Source organism: Martes martes, assembly GCF_963455335.1.
Source record: "Martes martes genome assembly, chromosome: 7".
Taxonomy (NCBI): Eukaryota; Metazoa; Chordata; class Mammalia; order Carnivora; family Mustelidae; genus Martes; species Martes martes.
In genome coordinates, this window is record NC_137894.1 from 68,039,799 (window position 1) to 68,057,209 (window position 17,411).

Consider the following 17,411-nt stretch of genomic DNA (forward strand, 5'->3'; position numbering starts at 1 on the left):
ACAGTAAAATTTCATTGAAAAAATTACTTAGTAGAAAATAATTTGTTTTACTCTAATCAAAATATTTCTTGGGCAATTCAAAGTTTCCTGGCTATTCCCCTGACTTAAATCCCAAACTAGAGGAGTATTGTTTTCTATAAATGTGTATTATAACAGCACTCATTTAAGAGATTAAAATATTAACAGAATACAGACAGAATTTATAGGTGAATGCAAAGTCCAGGCAATATAAACTCTAAGCTGTGCACTGGGTAAATTTTATAATATAAATTTGCCTGCACTTTAACTCATGGGATCATGCTAAGACCCTTCACCACATTTTTCTTTGATGGATTCAAAAGAAAACATTTGGATGATAGTATCAAACTCAAAGATTCATTAATAAATAAAAGAAGGGCCACCTGTACCCCAATGTTCATAGCAGCAATGGCCATAGTCACCAAACTGTGGAAAGAAACAAGACGCCCTTCAATGGATGAATGGATAAAGAAGATATAGTCCATATATACAATGGAGTATTATGCCTCCATCAGAAAAGATGAATACCCGGAGGGAGGAGTCAAGATGGCGGAGAAGTAGCAGGCTGAGACGACATCAGGTAGCAGGAGATCAGCTAGATAGCTTATCTAACCATTGTGAACACCTACAAATCCAACGGGAAATTGAAGAGAAGAAGAGCAACAATTCTAGAAACAGAAAATCGATCACTTTCTGAAAGGCAGGACCTGCGGAGAAGTGAATCCAAAGCGACGGGAAGATAGACCCCGGGGGGAGTGGCCAGCACCCGGCAAGCGGCGGAGCGACGGAGCACAAAACCGGGACTTTTATAAGTTGGCTCCACTGGGAAACATCGCTCCAGAGGCTAAACCACGGGGAAACCCAGGCGGGGTCAGCATAACCCCAGGTCCCACGGGGTCACAGAAGGACTGGGGGTGTCTGAGTGCCGCAGAGCTCGCAGGTATTAGAGCGGGGAAGCCGGCTACAGCGACAAAGCCGAGGAGCGAGCTCTCAGCCCGGGGTTACCTTGTGCCGGTTGCAGGCTGGGTGGGCTCAGAGCGCGGCCAGAGACTGCGGAGACGGAAGCGACCCAGGGCTTTTCTCTGGCTCCAGCAATTGACTGCTTTCCTCAAGGTGCAAACGCAGGCCAGAGAGGCGGGGCGGTTGGGCGCTTTGCTCTGAGAGCGCACTGAGGAGCGGAACCCCAAGCTCTCGGCTCCTTTGGGCTGAGAGATTGGGAGGCCGCCATCTTCATTCCCGTCCTCCGGAACTCTACGGAAAGCGCTCAGGGAACAAAAGCTCTCGAAAGCAAACCCGAGCGGATTACTTAGCCCGGCCCCTGGCAAGGGCAGTGCAATTCCGCCTGTGGCAAAGACACTTGAGAATCACTACAACAGGCCCCTCCCCCAGAAGATCAACAAGAAACCCATCCAAAACCAACTTCAGTCACCAAGAACAGCGGAATTCCACAGCAGGAGAAAGCAAATCTTATCTGGACAAAATGACAAGGCGGAAAAACTCACCTCAAAAAAAAGAACAAGAGGCAGTACCAAAGGCTGGAGACCTAATCAATACGGACATTGGTAACATGACAGATCTAGAGTTCAGAATGACAATTCTCAAAGTTTTAGCCGGGCTCGAAAAAGGCATAGAAGATATTAGAGAAACCCTCTCCGGAGAGATAAAAGCCCTTTCTGGAGAAATAAAAGAACTAAAATCTAACCAAGTTGAAATCAAAAAAGCTATTAATGAGGGGCAATCAAAAATGGAAGCTCTCACTGCTAGGATAAATGAGGCAGAAGAAAGAATTAGTGACATAGAAGACCAAATGACAGAGAATAAAGAAGTTGAGCAAAAGAGAGACAGACAAATACTGGACCACGAGGAGAGAAGTCGAGAGATAAGCGACACCATAAGACGACACAACATTAGAATAATTGGGATTCCAGAAGAAGAAGAAAGAGAGAGGGGAGCAGAAGGTATATTGGAGACAATTATTGGAGAGAATTTCCCTAATATGGCAAAGGGAACAAACATCAAAATCCAGGAGATGCTAAGAACGCCCCTCAAAATCAATAAAAATAGGTCCACACCTCGTCACCTGATAGTAAAATTGACAAGTCTTAGCGACAAAGAGAAAATCTTGAAAGCAGCCCGGGAAAAGAAGTCCGTAACATACAAGGGTAAAAACATTAGATTGACAGCGGACCTATCCACAGAGACCTGGCAGGCCAGAAAGAACTGGCATGATATGTTCAGAGCACTAAACGAGAAAAACATGCAGCCAAGAATACTATATCCAGCTAGGCTATCATTGAAAATAGAAAGAGAGATAAAGAGCTTCCAGGACAAACAAAAGCTGAAAGAATTTGCAAACACCAAACCAGCTCTACAGGAAATATTGAAAGGGGTCCTCTAAGCAAAGAGAGACCCTCAAAGTAGTAGATCAGAAAGAAACAGACAATATACAGTAACAGTCACCTTACAGGCAATATAATGGCACTAAATTCATATCTCTCAATAGTTACCCTGAATGTTAATGGGCTAAATACCCCAATCAAAAGACACAGGGTATCAGAATGGATAAAAAAAACAAAACCCATCAATATGCTGCCCACAAGAAACTCATTTTAGACCCGAAGACACCTCCAGATTTAAAGTGAGGGGGTGGAAAACAATGGACCATGCTAATGGACATCCGAAGAAAGCTGGGGTAGCAATCCTTATATCAGATCAATTAGATTTTAAGCCAAAGACTATAATAAGAGATGAGGAAGGACACTATATCATACTCAAAGGGTCTGTCCAACAAGAAGACCTAACAATCTTAAATATCTATGCCTCTAACATGGGAGCAGCCAACTATATAAACCAATTAATAACAAAATCAAAGAAATACATTGACAGTAATACAATAATAGCAGGGGACTTTAACACTCCCCTCACTGAAATGGACAGATCATCTAAGCAAAAGATCAATAAGGAAGTAAAGGCCTTAAATGACACACTGGACCAGATGGACATCACAGATATATTCAGAACATTCCATCCCAAAGCAACTGAATATACATTCTTCTCTAGTGCACATGGAACATTCTCCAGAATAGACCACATCCTGGGTCATAAATCAGGTCTCAATCGGTACCAAAAGATTGAGATCATTCCCTGCATATTTTCAGACCACAATGCTCTGAAGCTAGAACTCAATCACAAGAGGAAATTTGGAAAGAACGCAAATACATGGAGACTAAACAGCATCCTTCTAAAAAATGAATGGGTCAACCAGGAAATTAAAGAAGAATTGAAAAAATTCATGGAAACAAATGATAATGAAAACACAACGGTTCAAAATCTGTGGGACACAACAAAGGCAGTCCTGAGAGGAAAATATATAGCGGTGCAAGCCTTTCTCAAGAAACAAGAAAGGTCTCAAATACACAACCTAACCCTACACCTAAAGGAGCTGGAGAGAGAACAACAAAGAAAACCTAAACCCAGCAGGAGAAGAGAAATCATAAAGATCAGAGCAGAAATCAATGAAATAGAAACTAAAAAAACAATAGAACAAATCAACAAAACTAGGAGCTGGTTCTTTGAAAGAATTAATAAGATTGATAAGCCCCTGGCCAGACTTATCAAAAAGAAAAGAGAAAGGACGCAAATAAATAAAATCATGAATGAAAGAGGAGAGATCACAACCAACACCAAAGAAATACAAACAATTATAAGAACATACTACGAGCAACTCTACGCCAACAAATTTGACAATCTGGAAGAAATGGATACATTTCTAGAGACGTATAAACTACCACAACTGAACCCGGAAGAAATAGATAACCTGAACAGACCCATAACCAGTAAGGAGATTGAAACAGTCATCAAAAATCTCCAAACAAACAAAAGTCCAGGACCAAACAGCTTCCCAGGGGAATTCTACCAAACATTTAAAGAAGAATTAATTCCTATTCTCCTGAAACTGTTCCAAAAAATAGAAATGGAAGGAAAACTTCCAAACTCATTCTATGAGGCCAGCATCACCTTGATCCCAAAAGCAGACAAGGATCCCACCAAAAAAGAGAATTACAGACCAATATCTTTGATGAACACAGATGCGAAAATTCTCACCAAAATACTGGCCAATAGGATCCAACAGTACATTAAAAGGATTATTCACCACGACCAAGTGGGATTTATTCCAGGGCTGCAAGGTTGGTTCAACATCCACAAATCCATCAATGTGATACAATACATTAATAAAAGAAAGAGTAAGAACCATATGATACTCTCAATAGATGCTGAAAAAGCATTTGACAAAGTGCAGCATCCCTTCCTGATTAAAACTCTTCAAAGTGTAGGGATAGAAGGCACATACCTCAATATTATCAAAGCCATCTATGAAAAACCCACCGCAAATATCATTCTCAATGGAGAAAAACTGAAAGCTTTTCCGCTAAGGTCAGGAACACGGCAGGGATGTCCGTTATCACCACTGCTGTTCAACATAGTACTAGAAGTCCTAGCCTCAGCAAACACACAACAAAAAGAAATTAAAGGCATCCAAATTGGCAAAGAAGAAGTCAAACTATCACTCTTTGCAGATGATATGATACTATATGTGGAAAACCCAAAAGGCTCCACTCCAAAACTGCTAGAACTTATACAGGAATTCAGTAAAGGGTCAGGATATAAAGTCAATGCACAGAAATCAGTCGCATTTCTTTACACTAACAACAAGACAGAAGAAAGAGAAATTGAGGAGTCAGTCCCATTTACAATCGCACCCAAAACCATAAGATACCTAGGAATAAATCTAACCAAAGAGGCAAAGAATCTATACTCAGAAAACTATAAAGTACTCATGAAAGAAATTGAGGAAGACACAAAGAAATGGAAAAATATTCCATGCTCATGGATTGGAAGAACAAATATTGTGAAAATGTCTATTCTACCTAAAGCAATCTACACATTTAATGCAATCCCTATCAAAATCCCATCCATTTTTTTAAAGAAATAGAAAAAATAATCCTAAAATTTATATGGAACCAGAAAAGACCTCGAATAGCCAAAGGAATATTGAAAAAGAAAGCCAAAGTCGGTGGCATCACAATTCCAGACTTCAAGCTCTACTACAAAGCTGTCATCATCAAGACAGTATGGTACTGGCACAAAAACAGACATATAGATCAATGGAACAGAATAGAGAGCCCAGAAATAGACCCTCAACTCTATGGTCAACTAATCTTCGACAAAGCAGGAAAGAATATCCAATGGAAAAAAGACAGCCTCTTCAACAAATGGTGCTGGGAAAATTGGACAGCCACATGCAGAAAAATGAAATTGGACTATTTCCTTACACCACACATGAAAATAGACTCAAAATGGATGAAGGAACTCAATGTGAGAAAGGAATCTATCAAAATCCTTGAGGAGAATGCAGGCAGCAACCTCTTTGACCTCAACCTCAGCAACTTCTTCCTAGGAACATCGCCAAAGGCAACAGAAGCAAGGGCAAAAATGAACTATTGGGATTTCATAAAGATCAAAAGCTTTTGCACAGCAAAGGAAACAGTGAACAAAATCAAAAGACAACTGACAGAATGGGAGAAGATATTTGCAAACGACATATCAGATAAAGGGCTAGTATCCAAAATCTATAAAGAGCTTATCAAACTCAATACCCAATGAACAAATAATCCAGTCAAGAAATGGGCAGAGGACATGAACAGACATTTCTGCAAAGAAGACATCCAGATGGCCAACAGACACGTGAAAAAATGCTCCACATCACTCGGCATCAGGGAAATACAAATCAAAACCACAATGAGATACCACCTCACACCAGTCAGAATGGCTAAAATTAACAAGTCAAGAAATGACAGATGCTGGCAAGGATGCGGAGAGAGGGGAACCCTCCTACACTGCTGGTGGGAATGCAAGCTGGTGCCACCACTCTGGAAAACAGTGTGGAGGTTCCTCAAAAAACTGAAAATAGAGCTACCCTACAACCCAGCAATTGCACTACTGGGTATATATCCTAAAGATACAAACGTGGTGCTCCAAAGGGGCACGTGCACCCGAATGTTTATAGCAGCAATGTCCACAATAGCCTAACTGTGGAAATAGCCTAGATGTCCATCAACAGATGAATGGATAAAGATGATGTGGTATATATACACAATGGAATACTATGCAGCCATCAAAAGACATGAAATCTTGCCATTTGCGACGACGTGGATGGAACTAGAGGGTATCATGCTTAGCGAAATAAGTCAATCGGAGAAAGACAACTATCATATGATCTCTTTGATATGAGGAAGTGGAGATGCAAGGTGGGGGGGGTTGGGAGGAGGTAGGAAAAGAAAAAAAGAAAAGATGGGATTGGGAGGGAGACAAACCATAAAAGACTCAATCTCAAGAAACAGACTGAGGGTTGCTGGGGGAGAGGGGGGACGGGAGAGGGTGGTGGGGAAATGGACATTGGGGAGGGTATGTGCTATGATGAGTGCTGTGAAATGTGTAAACCTGGCGATTCACAGACCTGTACCCCTGGGGATAAAAATACATTATATGTTGATTAAAATAAAAAAATTTAAAATAAAAAAAAAAGAAAAGATGAATACCCAACTTTTGTATCAACATGGATGGGACTGGAAGAGATTATGCTGAGTGAAATAAGTCAAGCAGAAAGAGTCAATTATCATATGGGTTTCATTGGGAGATGGAGAAGAGAAGTGAGTTGGGGTAAACTGGAGCGGGAGACAAACTATGAGAGACTGTGGACTCTGAGAAACAAACTGAGGTTCTGGGGGCTGTGGGGGGTGGTGAGCCTGGTGGTGGGTATCATGGAGGGCACATATTGCACGGAGCACTGGGTGTGGTGCATAAATAATGAAATGTGGAACACTGAAAAAAAATAATAAAATAAAATTTAAAAAAAAATCTATATGGAAATATTGATATTCAAGGCCAGACATACAAGTGTGTAAAACTAGAGATCACTGAGCAATGGGAGGAAGACCCCGAAGATTCTCCCAAAGCTTGTCACGGTGCCTACAGTCCTGCCACTAGTGGTCCTTCCCTTTGACTTCTGAAGGATTTTGTTTCTCTGTGAGAGCTTTAACAGAAAAGAAAAAGACCTAGCTGGAACAGAACAGGCAGAAATGGTTCCCCATGCTGAGAAGAAGGGACTGGGTTGAGTGGTGTGAAGATGGTGATGAGGAAACCATGGTCTAAAATAAAGAGTGACTGATTAATAAATAAGAATGTTCTTCCTGAATACCTTCTACATTTAAGACATTATGCCGGGCATTTTGCACGATACAGAAATACATGAGGTTGGATTATCATCTTGGTGATGTCTGTAGTCTAGTACTTGGTCTTTGAAGATTTTATTTATTTATTTGACAGAGATCACAAGTAGGCAGAGAGGCAGAGAGAAAGGGGGAAGCAGGCTCCCTGTTGAACAGAGAGCCCAATGCGGGGCTCGATCCCAGGACCCTGAGATCATGACCTGAGCCAAAGGCAGAGGCCCTAACCCACTGAGCCACCCAGGCGCCCCAGTATTTGGTCTTTGTTATGGAGCCAGAGAAGGGATGGATGGCTAGACCTAGTGTTAGAAATACAAGTGTGGCCTGTGTTCATGCTCAGCAAATCTGCACAGGGCCCCAGGGAGGCCAGGGTCAGGCAAGGAAAGGGTACTGTGGGACTAGAGGAAATGAGATCTACAGAAGAGGGAACACGGATGAAATGAACAATGAATTTATAAAGCCACTATCCCCTTGGTAAACAGTTTTACTCTTTAGCGTGAGAAGAGATTACAGGCTTTGATGCCTGCAGAATTTTATGTCCTTCCACCAAATAAAAAGCAACATGAATTGGATTTCAGATAATTAGTCTATTACTTTTGGGTTTTGAGGTTTTTGTTTTTCTGTTTTAAACACTTACCATCAAATTTTGCAAGTCTGCTAAAGTCTGCTCCAAGCTCTGAGGTAACTGATAGTGCATGGCGGACTTTAAGGTTTGTTTCCCTGTGAAATTAATTGACACGACATGAATTTTTATATGGAACAGCCCAACAGCATCTTATATAATCAGGCAGGAGCAGCACATGCAAAATCCAACACAAGAGATTCAAGAAACGCCCTTCAAATGTCATTCACACCTCTCAGTCAAGTGGACTCGGTAAAGTGGACAGGGCTTTGCATGCTCCTAAGAGTTGGCATTTCACACATGGCACATCTGTATAACAACACACAGTAATCTGTTTTGTTATTTGAAAGAACAGAGGATATAATAAATATGGTTTCATTCGAATCTACTCAGACATCATGCATGAGTTACAAAACATATTAGGAATGGGAACACAGTTGCCAAATAAAGGAGGCCAGTATCACTCTGGAGTCTACTATCTACATAGGAATTTTAGTTGTAAAAGATGGTCATGGCTCATTTCACAGTAGCTGAAATTTAAATGGGAAAAGGAATACAGCTTTCTTTCTCGTGGAGAATCAAGCCAAAAATCCTGTAAGTCTGGAATCATACAACCGGACAGTAATTCGGCAGGTCACAGTGAGCTGGTCATCTACTTCCAGGCAGAACCACACATACATTGGATGGATGGCTCTGTGGTATTCATGAAATGACCAGCTGTCATGATTCTATGGCCATTGCTCACATCTTGCATACAAGGGCTTGTCATGCCAGTTTTCTCACTGAGTTCAACCTAATTCTCTTCTACTGTAGCTTAACATCATCTGTCAGAGTTCTATCTTTTATGGAAGTGTTTAGCAGTGAGTTCATTCAGTCAACAAATACTGATTGAATACATACCATAGTCACCCATGAGATTCAGTGCTGCCCCCACAAGGGTTACTGTTCTCTTGAGGGAAACAAGTGGTAGGTAAAAAGCAAATATCACCATTTGTAAGTACATGACAAACCATGAAATAACTGAATTTAGAGAACCGAGAAGCAGGCGCTCGAGAGGGCACTTAATTTAAATTTCCTGTAAATGAATTTCACGATGATGTTAAGACAACATGAAATCAATCCAAGGAATACCCTTTGGTTAAATAGCTTTCTCCAGGAAACACTAATTTGGATATATAATTGAAGTTAATTTGCTTAATAGTAATCTCATGGATCACTAATTGCCAAATCTATCAGTTCCTAGGATGCAGAAATATGTAGGGGTTGAGATACTCAAGAAGAACTTCATAATTGAGGCAGAAACTGAGCTGGGCTTGATGGACAAGAGTGAGATAGTGGTGTTGAGGTTAAAAGACCAATGTATCCATTCATTTAAACAATTTTTCAAATAATTGAAACATTCAGTGACCCCATCTAGGCCAGACAGCCCTCATTCCTTAACCCAGCTCTACACATCATGTCATTCAGCGAGGTTTATCATCATTTTAGGTTACTTCCTCAGGATTCTCTTCAATATCTCACTTCCATCTTCAGATGTGGAAAATTAAAGGAAAGCATAATCACACATAGGACTTATTGATTTAAAAAAATGTGCCAAGACTCCTGATTAGTATCTTGTGTCATGCCATACTCTTTCTTCCTTAACATGCTTCATTATCTTGACTTCAAACTTCAAAAAGATTTTTAGCTTAAGAATACAAAAAATCCTGTGTACCCTTTACTCAGTTGCCCTTAATGGTACCATTGGCAAAACTGTATTACAATATCACAATATCACAACTGAAACTGACATAGTCAAGATGGGGAACATTTCCATCACAAGGATTTCTTAGGTTACCCCTTGTAGACACACCCACTTCCCAGCCCCTTCCAGCCCATCTTTAATTCCTGGTAACCACTGATCAGTCGTCCCTTTCTACAGTTTTGCCATTTCAAGAATGTTATGTAAGTAGAATCATATAGTATGTGACCTTTAGGGATTGCCATTTTTTTACTCAACATAATTATCTGAAGATTTGTCCAGGTTTTTGTATGTATCAATATTTCTTTTTCTTTTTTTTATTGCTCAATAGTGTTCCATGATACGGATAGTTTGTTTGACCTGTTAAAGGACATATAAGTTCTTTCTAATTTGTGGATGTCACACATAAGGCTGCCATAAACATCTGCATACAAGTTTTTGTGTAAACATAAGTCTTCATTTCCGTGGGATTAAATGTCCACGAGTGAAATTGCTGGGTTATCTGGTAGTTGTGTGTTTAGCTTTTTAAGAAACTGCCAACCTATTTTCCAGAGTGATGGTAGTATTTTACATTCCCATCAGCAATGCGCGAGTGATACTGTTTCTCTACATCTTTGCCAGCATTTGGAGTTGTCACTATTTTTAAGTTTAGCCATTCTGATAGGTATGTATCTCCTCGTGGTTTGATTAATGTCCCTAACAGCTAATGATGTTGAACATTTTTTTTTTAAAGATTTATTTATTTATTTATTTGACAGAGAGAGATCACAGTAGACAGAGGCAGGCAGAGAGAGAGAGAGAGGGAAGCAGGCTCCCCGCCGAGCAGAGAGCCGGATGCGGGACTCGATCCCAGGACCCTGAGATCATGACCCGAGCCGAAGGCAGCGGCCCAACCCACTGAGCCACCCAGGCACCCCGATGTTGAACATCTTTTTATGTGCTTATTTGCCATCTGCATGTCATGTCTGGTGAAATGTCCCTTCATATCATTTGCAAATTTTCTAATTGGATTGTGTTTTTAGGATTGAGTTTTGAGCAATTTTCATACATTCAAGATAAAAATCCTTTGTCAGATGATGGTTTGCAAATATTTTCTCCTAATTTATAGCTTAATTTTTCATAATAGGGTCTTTTGCACAGCAACAATTTTTGAACGATTTGATGAAGTCTAGTTTGTCAAATTATCCTGTTATGAGTTATGTTTTTTTGTGTCAAGTCTAAAAACTCTTTGACTAGCCCTAGATCTTGAAGATTTTCTCCTATGTTTTTCCCTAAAACTTTTATAGTTTTATGTTTTACATTTGAATTCAACTTCCTTAATAGTTACAGGGCTATTCAGATTGTCTATTTCATATTGAATTAGTTGTGGTAGTTTATTTTTTGATGACGTGGTCTATTTCATTTAAGTTGTTAAATTTATGTGTATAAAGTTGCTTGTAGGATTTCCTTAACCTTCTAATATCTTAACGATCTGTCATAATATCCCCAGTTCACTCATAATATTGTTATTTTGTATCTTTTTCCTTTTTCAGTCTTCCTGAGGTTTATAAAGTTTACTGATGTTTTCAAAGATTCAACTCTTTCTTTTGTTAATTTTCCACTTCTTGTTTTTCGGTTTTCAAGTGCATTGATTTCAGCTCTTGTTTTTATCTCCTTCCTCCTGCTTGCTTTGGGTTTATGCTGTTATTTTCTAGGTTCTTGAGATGGAACATTGGAATATTTAACAGTCTTTTTCTTTTCAAGTATATACATCCAGTATCATAAATTTCCCTCTCAGCACTATTTTAGATTCTGCCCAAACCAAGGGTAGGATCACACATGTCACATTCCATTTGAATAGCCCAGTAGAACAATGATTTGGGAGGCAGCAGTTAAAACCAGGGGCTTTTTGTCAGACTATCAGGTATGAGTACTGGCTTCATTTTTGAGAAATTTGGAGTAAATTACTTTGTATCTCTAAGCCTTGTCAACTATACAATGGGGCTTATGTACTACCTACATCAGAATTAAGTAATAAAATCCATCTAAAGAATGTAATAGTACTTTTAAAATGTAAACATCCAATAAATGTTTTTATGCCAGCCAGATATATTGAATCCACTGAAACGGAACTGCTATGTTCTCTATAACTAAATTTTTCAATTAACATTAATGTCAAAACTCCACCTCTCTCTTCTTTCTTCACCTTCATTTCATCCAGTTCCAAAAGACTGCCTTCTAAAGTAACATCAATGCTTCTTTCCTCAGAAACTCATCAATACTCCTCAAATTTTCTTTGGAGAATCATATAAAATTTAAAAAAAAACTAAAAACACAACTTTTCTAAAGAATATGAATAAAGAGTCCTATACAATAATTCACACAGACGTGTTTAACTTACTGCTTTGGAAAGAAAATAAATTCAAGAGAAAAAGACAGAGCTTTCAAAGGAGCCACACAGTAATTAATAAATGGAATTTGCAAGTTAGACTCTCATTTGTTCCAAGAAAATTAAATGAGGAATAAGGTTTAGATTGAATACTGTTCCTAAAGCTATTACTGCTCAATTAAAAACCAATCTAAATAATTATTCTAACTTTAAAAACTTACCCATCAAGCTCAGCGGTTTCAATATAACAAAGGCCATGTGGCTCACTACTTGATAGGAGAAGCAGATCAGCCTATTAAAAAAAAAAAAATCATAAAGAATATATGAGAAGGGAAGACTGGTTGAAACCCTTCTTTGTTATACTACCCCTACTAACTAATGAGCCAGGAGAGCCTTAGATTAAAAAAGTGAGAGAAGTAAAATCCTGTTCCACCTCTCTGCCATATATGCCCCAAATCAAATCTTCCCTCTCCTTCCCTGCTCCAGTTGGGTCCACCCCTTCAACATCAGAATATAAGCAATAGCAGGGGATATCATATAAATTAATAGCCACTTCATTTACCTTTTTTTTTTGCAAGAAATAGATAAAATTCTACATTCTCATCTTGATAATTACTAATGAAAAATATAAAATTTTCCCCAATAAGTGAGATAATTGGAAATATTTCCATACATATACTTTAATTCTCTAGATGATTTAAAAGTAACAAGCAGGCAAAGCTGACAGGGAAAGGATAGAAGTAAAGTAGGAGTAAATGGAAAACCATAGAAAAAAAACAAAGCAGGCAAGGAAAATTTAACAAGAAAAATTAAAAGAAAAAATTAAAAATGTAAGAAAAAATAATGGGGTATAAGGAAGGCAAAAGAGAAAATAAAACAGGGGCTAAGCAAGAGGCAAGAAAGAATAGAAAATGTTCCAAAAGACAGAAGAAAACATTCAGAAACCAAGTTGTGGGTCTTTCACAGACATCAAATCATTCCAGTCAGCTGTCCATCTGAGCTTCGGAAATGACCTATCAAAATTCAGTTTTAGAATTCTGGGTGCTTCCTATATTGGGGAACAATTTATTTCAAATTTCACTTTAAAGTAAGGGTTTTTATGAGATTCTGAAAGATCTGAAGTTCTAAAATGAATTGACTAAAATTTTAACAATTTATTTTGACACATTAACAATTGTGTAGAATTGTCCCATTCTCAAGTTAAATTTAGAGGTTAAGTTTAGAATCAATCCACTTATTTCATTGTCTCAAGCTTTTAAATTTCCAATTCAAATTTAGATGTGGGGGGGAGGTATATACACGTGTGTGTTCAGTTTTGTCTGAATTGTAACAAAACAGAATTGAAAAACAACTCAATGACAATCCTCTAAAGGAATAAATGGGTTTATATATCAAGACTCTTCCTCAATTCAAACAACAGTCACAGAAGGCTGAGGAGGAAAATTATTTTCTGAATAGTTACAATGTGACTACAGCAAACCCACTACAAAGAGAACTTATAAAGAGTTGTACACAATCTGTCATGGTGAAGGTTTTGTTGGGGGGGCAGGGGATGGGTTAGCCTGGTGCTGGGTATTAAGGAGGGCACATATTGCATGGAGCACTGGGTGTTATATGTAAACAATGACTCAGGGAACACTACATCAAAAACTAATGATGTACTGTATGGTGACTAACATAATAATAATTTTTTAATTTTAAGAAAAAGAGTTGTACACAAATCTTGAGCCAAAAATCACACACTTTGATTTTAAAAAGACAAGAGTATTTTCAAAAATTCACCACAGTCTTACTTCTCACATTGAAATTTCAGTAGATATGACAGCAGTACAGCTTCATGCCTCTCCTCCCCTGAGCCTCATAGGATCATTTTAAGTAAAATCTAAATTTTTCTAATTCTCATCCTCTGTGATTGAAAATAGTTATAAAGTTCAGAGAAAGAGCCCCATTTATACCCAGAATTGCTTTTCTTCTAAACTCTGCACTGTAAGGATGATTTGATGCTACTATTTAGTACTGAGCTTAGTTGCTCAACACTTAGATGTTAGTAGACAAAGGGAGGATCGGTTGTCCGCTACTGGCTCAGAACACATGAGTGAGGCACCACCACCACCTGGCCACTAGATTCTGTCCTGAGCACTAACTCAACTTCCTAAAGACTGCTACTGAGAACTGAAAAGCCCACAAGTTCTGAGCTAACTCCTCCTGCCCTGTCTACCCCTTGGGAACCTGGGTCATCTACCTTCCTACCTTCCACCTTCCCTACCTCCTCCTGTACCCTCTGTAGTCATCTTTTCCTTTGATGTCCTTGGAACCTCGCTACTGTTTCCCTACTCCCTGATCCCCATCCGGCACTCCCCCCATTCATCCTTATTCTCCCTGCCCCACTGCCAAGCTTCTCCATTCCCTTTTGCTAACACCTCCCCTTCGAGTTTTTAGATTCATCACAGTTGAGGAGGAAGTGTGAAGGGGCAGGACTAATAGGGGCTTCAAGAAAAATAAGGAGTCCGCCTCTCATCACACAGTGCTCCTATTTCCAGGTGTACTCCGCAAGAATTCTAAAATTCCGCAAGAATTCTAAAAAGAAAAGGACAAGAAAGCTGCAGTAGGGCAAGAGAGCCCTACTGTTAGTCCCTGGTCATCATCATTTTGTCAGAGGTTCTGGGCCATGAGTTCAGCAACTCAGGGGTGGTCTTAGAACCCCACCAGCTTCATGACTCTGAGTCCCAGATCAAGCCTCCTTATACTGACCCTTTCAGTATCTCACAGGGTACTCAATTCCTAGTTGACCCAGAAACCTGTATTTGAGTTGTAGGGGTTTATAATACCAGTATTTAGCAAGGGCTTACCATGTCTGTGGTACTATCCTAAGAGCTTTACATGCAATATTTTATTTAATATTGCATGCATTAATAAAATCCTATAGCGTAGGTTCTATTGTTATTTCCGCTTTACAGATGAGCAAAGTGAGGCCCAGAGAGGTTTAGTAACTTGTTTGAAGTCACACAGTAAGTGACGTATCAGGATATGAATCCAGACAATTGAAGGCACATACAGCTGGAATACTAAAATGAACAAAAATATCTTTCCTTCAAGGATTGTAGAGTTTAGTACAGGCAGAATATGATAAGGCTTCTAAAGGTCTGATTACCAAAGTGCTATGGGCGGGGTGCCAATGAGGAAGAATACATCAGATTGGTAGGTCACAAAGAGCCTCATGGCTATGAGTCCTCATAACCAACAACACTGTCTTCATAAGTTTATTAGGCATAATTAATGTTTGCTGATATAAAGAATAAACCAAAATTTCAAGCAATGATAACACCAAAAAGCTATATAATTCTTTAAGAGTTCACAAAACACTCTCTCACAACTGTGTCACTTTATTCTTTCAATAACCCTGTGAGGAGATAATTTTGTTCCTATATGTGAATAAGAAACCTTGGGAAGGTCATCTCTGGCTCACAAGCAGTAGATGAACTAAATTAATTCATGTAAAGTCCATAGCCTTTACAAAGTCATGGTGAGAGCTTCGTCACTTCTAAAAGGCCCTAAGAGATTAAATGCCATACTCATGGCCACACAGAGCTTAAAGAGCAGAGCTAGAACTAGAATTTATAGCTCCGATCCCAAACGTACTCTTTCCTCTGGTTGGATACAAATTCACTGGAATAGAACCATGAAAAACAAAGTGTTTTGCTTTGTTTCATTTTACTTTGTTCATGTTCAAAACCCAAAACCACAATAGTGAAGAATATTGGGTTATTGACCCCATATCCTGATGGAAGGATAAATTTGTAGAATTAGAACACCATACTCGAATTTCTCTTATAAGCCATTTCCACACATAAAGTTCTTCTTTAGCTTCATTACCCTCTACAATATTATCTCCTTTTTTGTAGCCTAAAAATGGCTCATGCAATATGATTATACTTACAGGAAAATAGGTTTGATATGGACAAAAATGAGGATGAAGTTGTAAAAATGAAAATGTGTAAGATTGTAGGTAATATTTTTATTTAAAAATTAAGTTTCAGGGGCGCCTGGCTGGCTCAGTGGGTTAAGCCGCTGCCTTCGGCTTAGGTCATGATCTCAGGGTCCTGGGATCGAGTCCCGCATCAGGCTCTCTGCTCAGCAGGGAGCCTGCTTCCCTCTCTCTCGCGCGCTCTCTCTCTCTCTCTGCCTACTTGTGATCTCTGTCAAATAAATAAATAAAATCTTTTAAAAAAATAAATAAAAATAAAAATTAAATTTCAGATCCAACAAATATATGCTGAGTGTCTACTAGAATCTAATACATTGTTTTGGTTTTTATAATTAAATGAATTTGAGATTAATAAAAAAAGGTGGGAGAAAGACCAGAAGGTGGAAAGGAGACTAATAAAGGACATCATAGTTTTTACTCATGGGTTCACCCTTTCTTTAGTCAAAAAAAAAAAAAAAAAAAACCCTTGCCTTATATATTTCACCCCCACAAATTAGTAATTGCTTACTAACAGAACATTGGCCATGTACTGCAACATGTACATGCAACATGTAGAAAATACATGTTGCACCTCTAAATTTCACCAAGAAGCTTCTTTTTCAATACAGCTTAGATAAAAGTTTTTTTAAAAATCTGTCTCTGGAAATTTTCAACTTTCTACTGTCTCACATATTTTTAAAAATAAAAGAGAGTTTATTTACAACAATTAGTGTGAAACAAGTAACTCTGGCTTGAAGCTATAAAATTTAAAATAAGAAAGAGGGCAATTAGACTGCCAAACAGCCTCTGGGGAAGGACCAAGGTGCTAGGAAAGGTTAGATGAGTCAAAGATTAGGAAAGATGAGATAGGTCAAAAAGAGCCAAAGCCCACCCTCAGTCAGGACTGCAGTGTAGGTTAGATTCATCTTTCTAGTTCTTTCATTTCTGAAGGTGAAATTTCCAATCCATTCAGCCGAAGAATGCCTTTGTTTTAAAATAAAACCTTTACGGTTGTAAACACCTCAATGCCTTTCTTTTTGAGGGTGAGGGCACTCTTTCAAGTAAGCTAAACCACTAAATTCATGTAATGTTCAAATATGTTCATGTCCAGTGGGGGGTTTATTTCCCCCAGATAAGAAAATCAAAACACAAGATCGCTTGCATCAAGTAAAGAAGGAAGGTGTGCCTGGATCCCAGGGTCCAAGTCTTGGCAGTATCGAGAGCTTTGTAGTATGTTTTTCTAATAGTTTACTCAGTTCTTTTAATGCATGTTGGTCTTGCAGTGACTGAATCACACTCTACATCCCCCCCCACCCCGAAAATAAAACTAGGAGTTCTGGAAATTCAGCCCAAATATGTTTTAAATTTCTTTTTAAGTGAAGGGCAGTGAGGATTCCTTATCTGGAAAATAA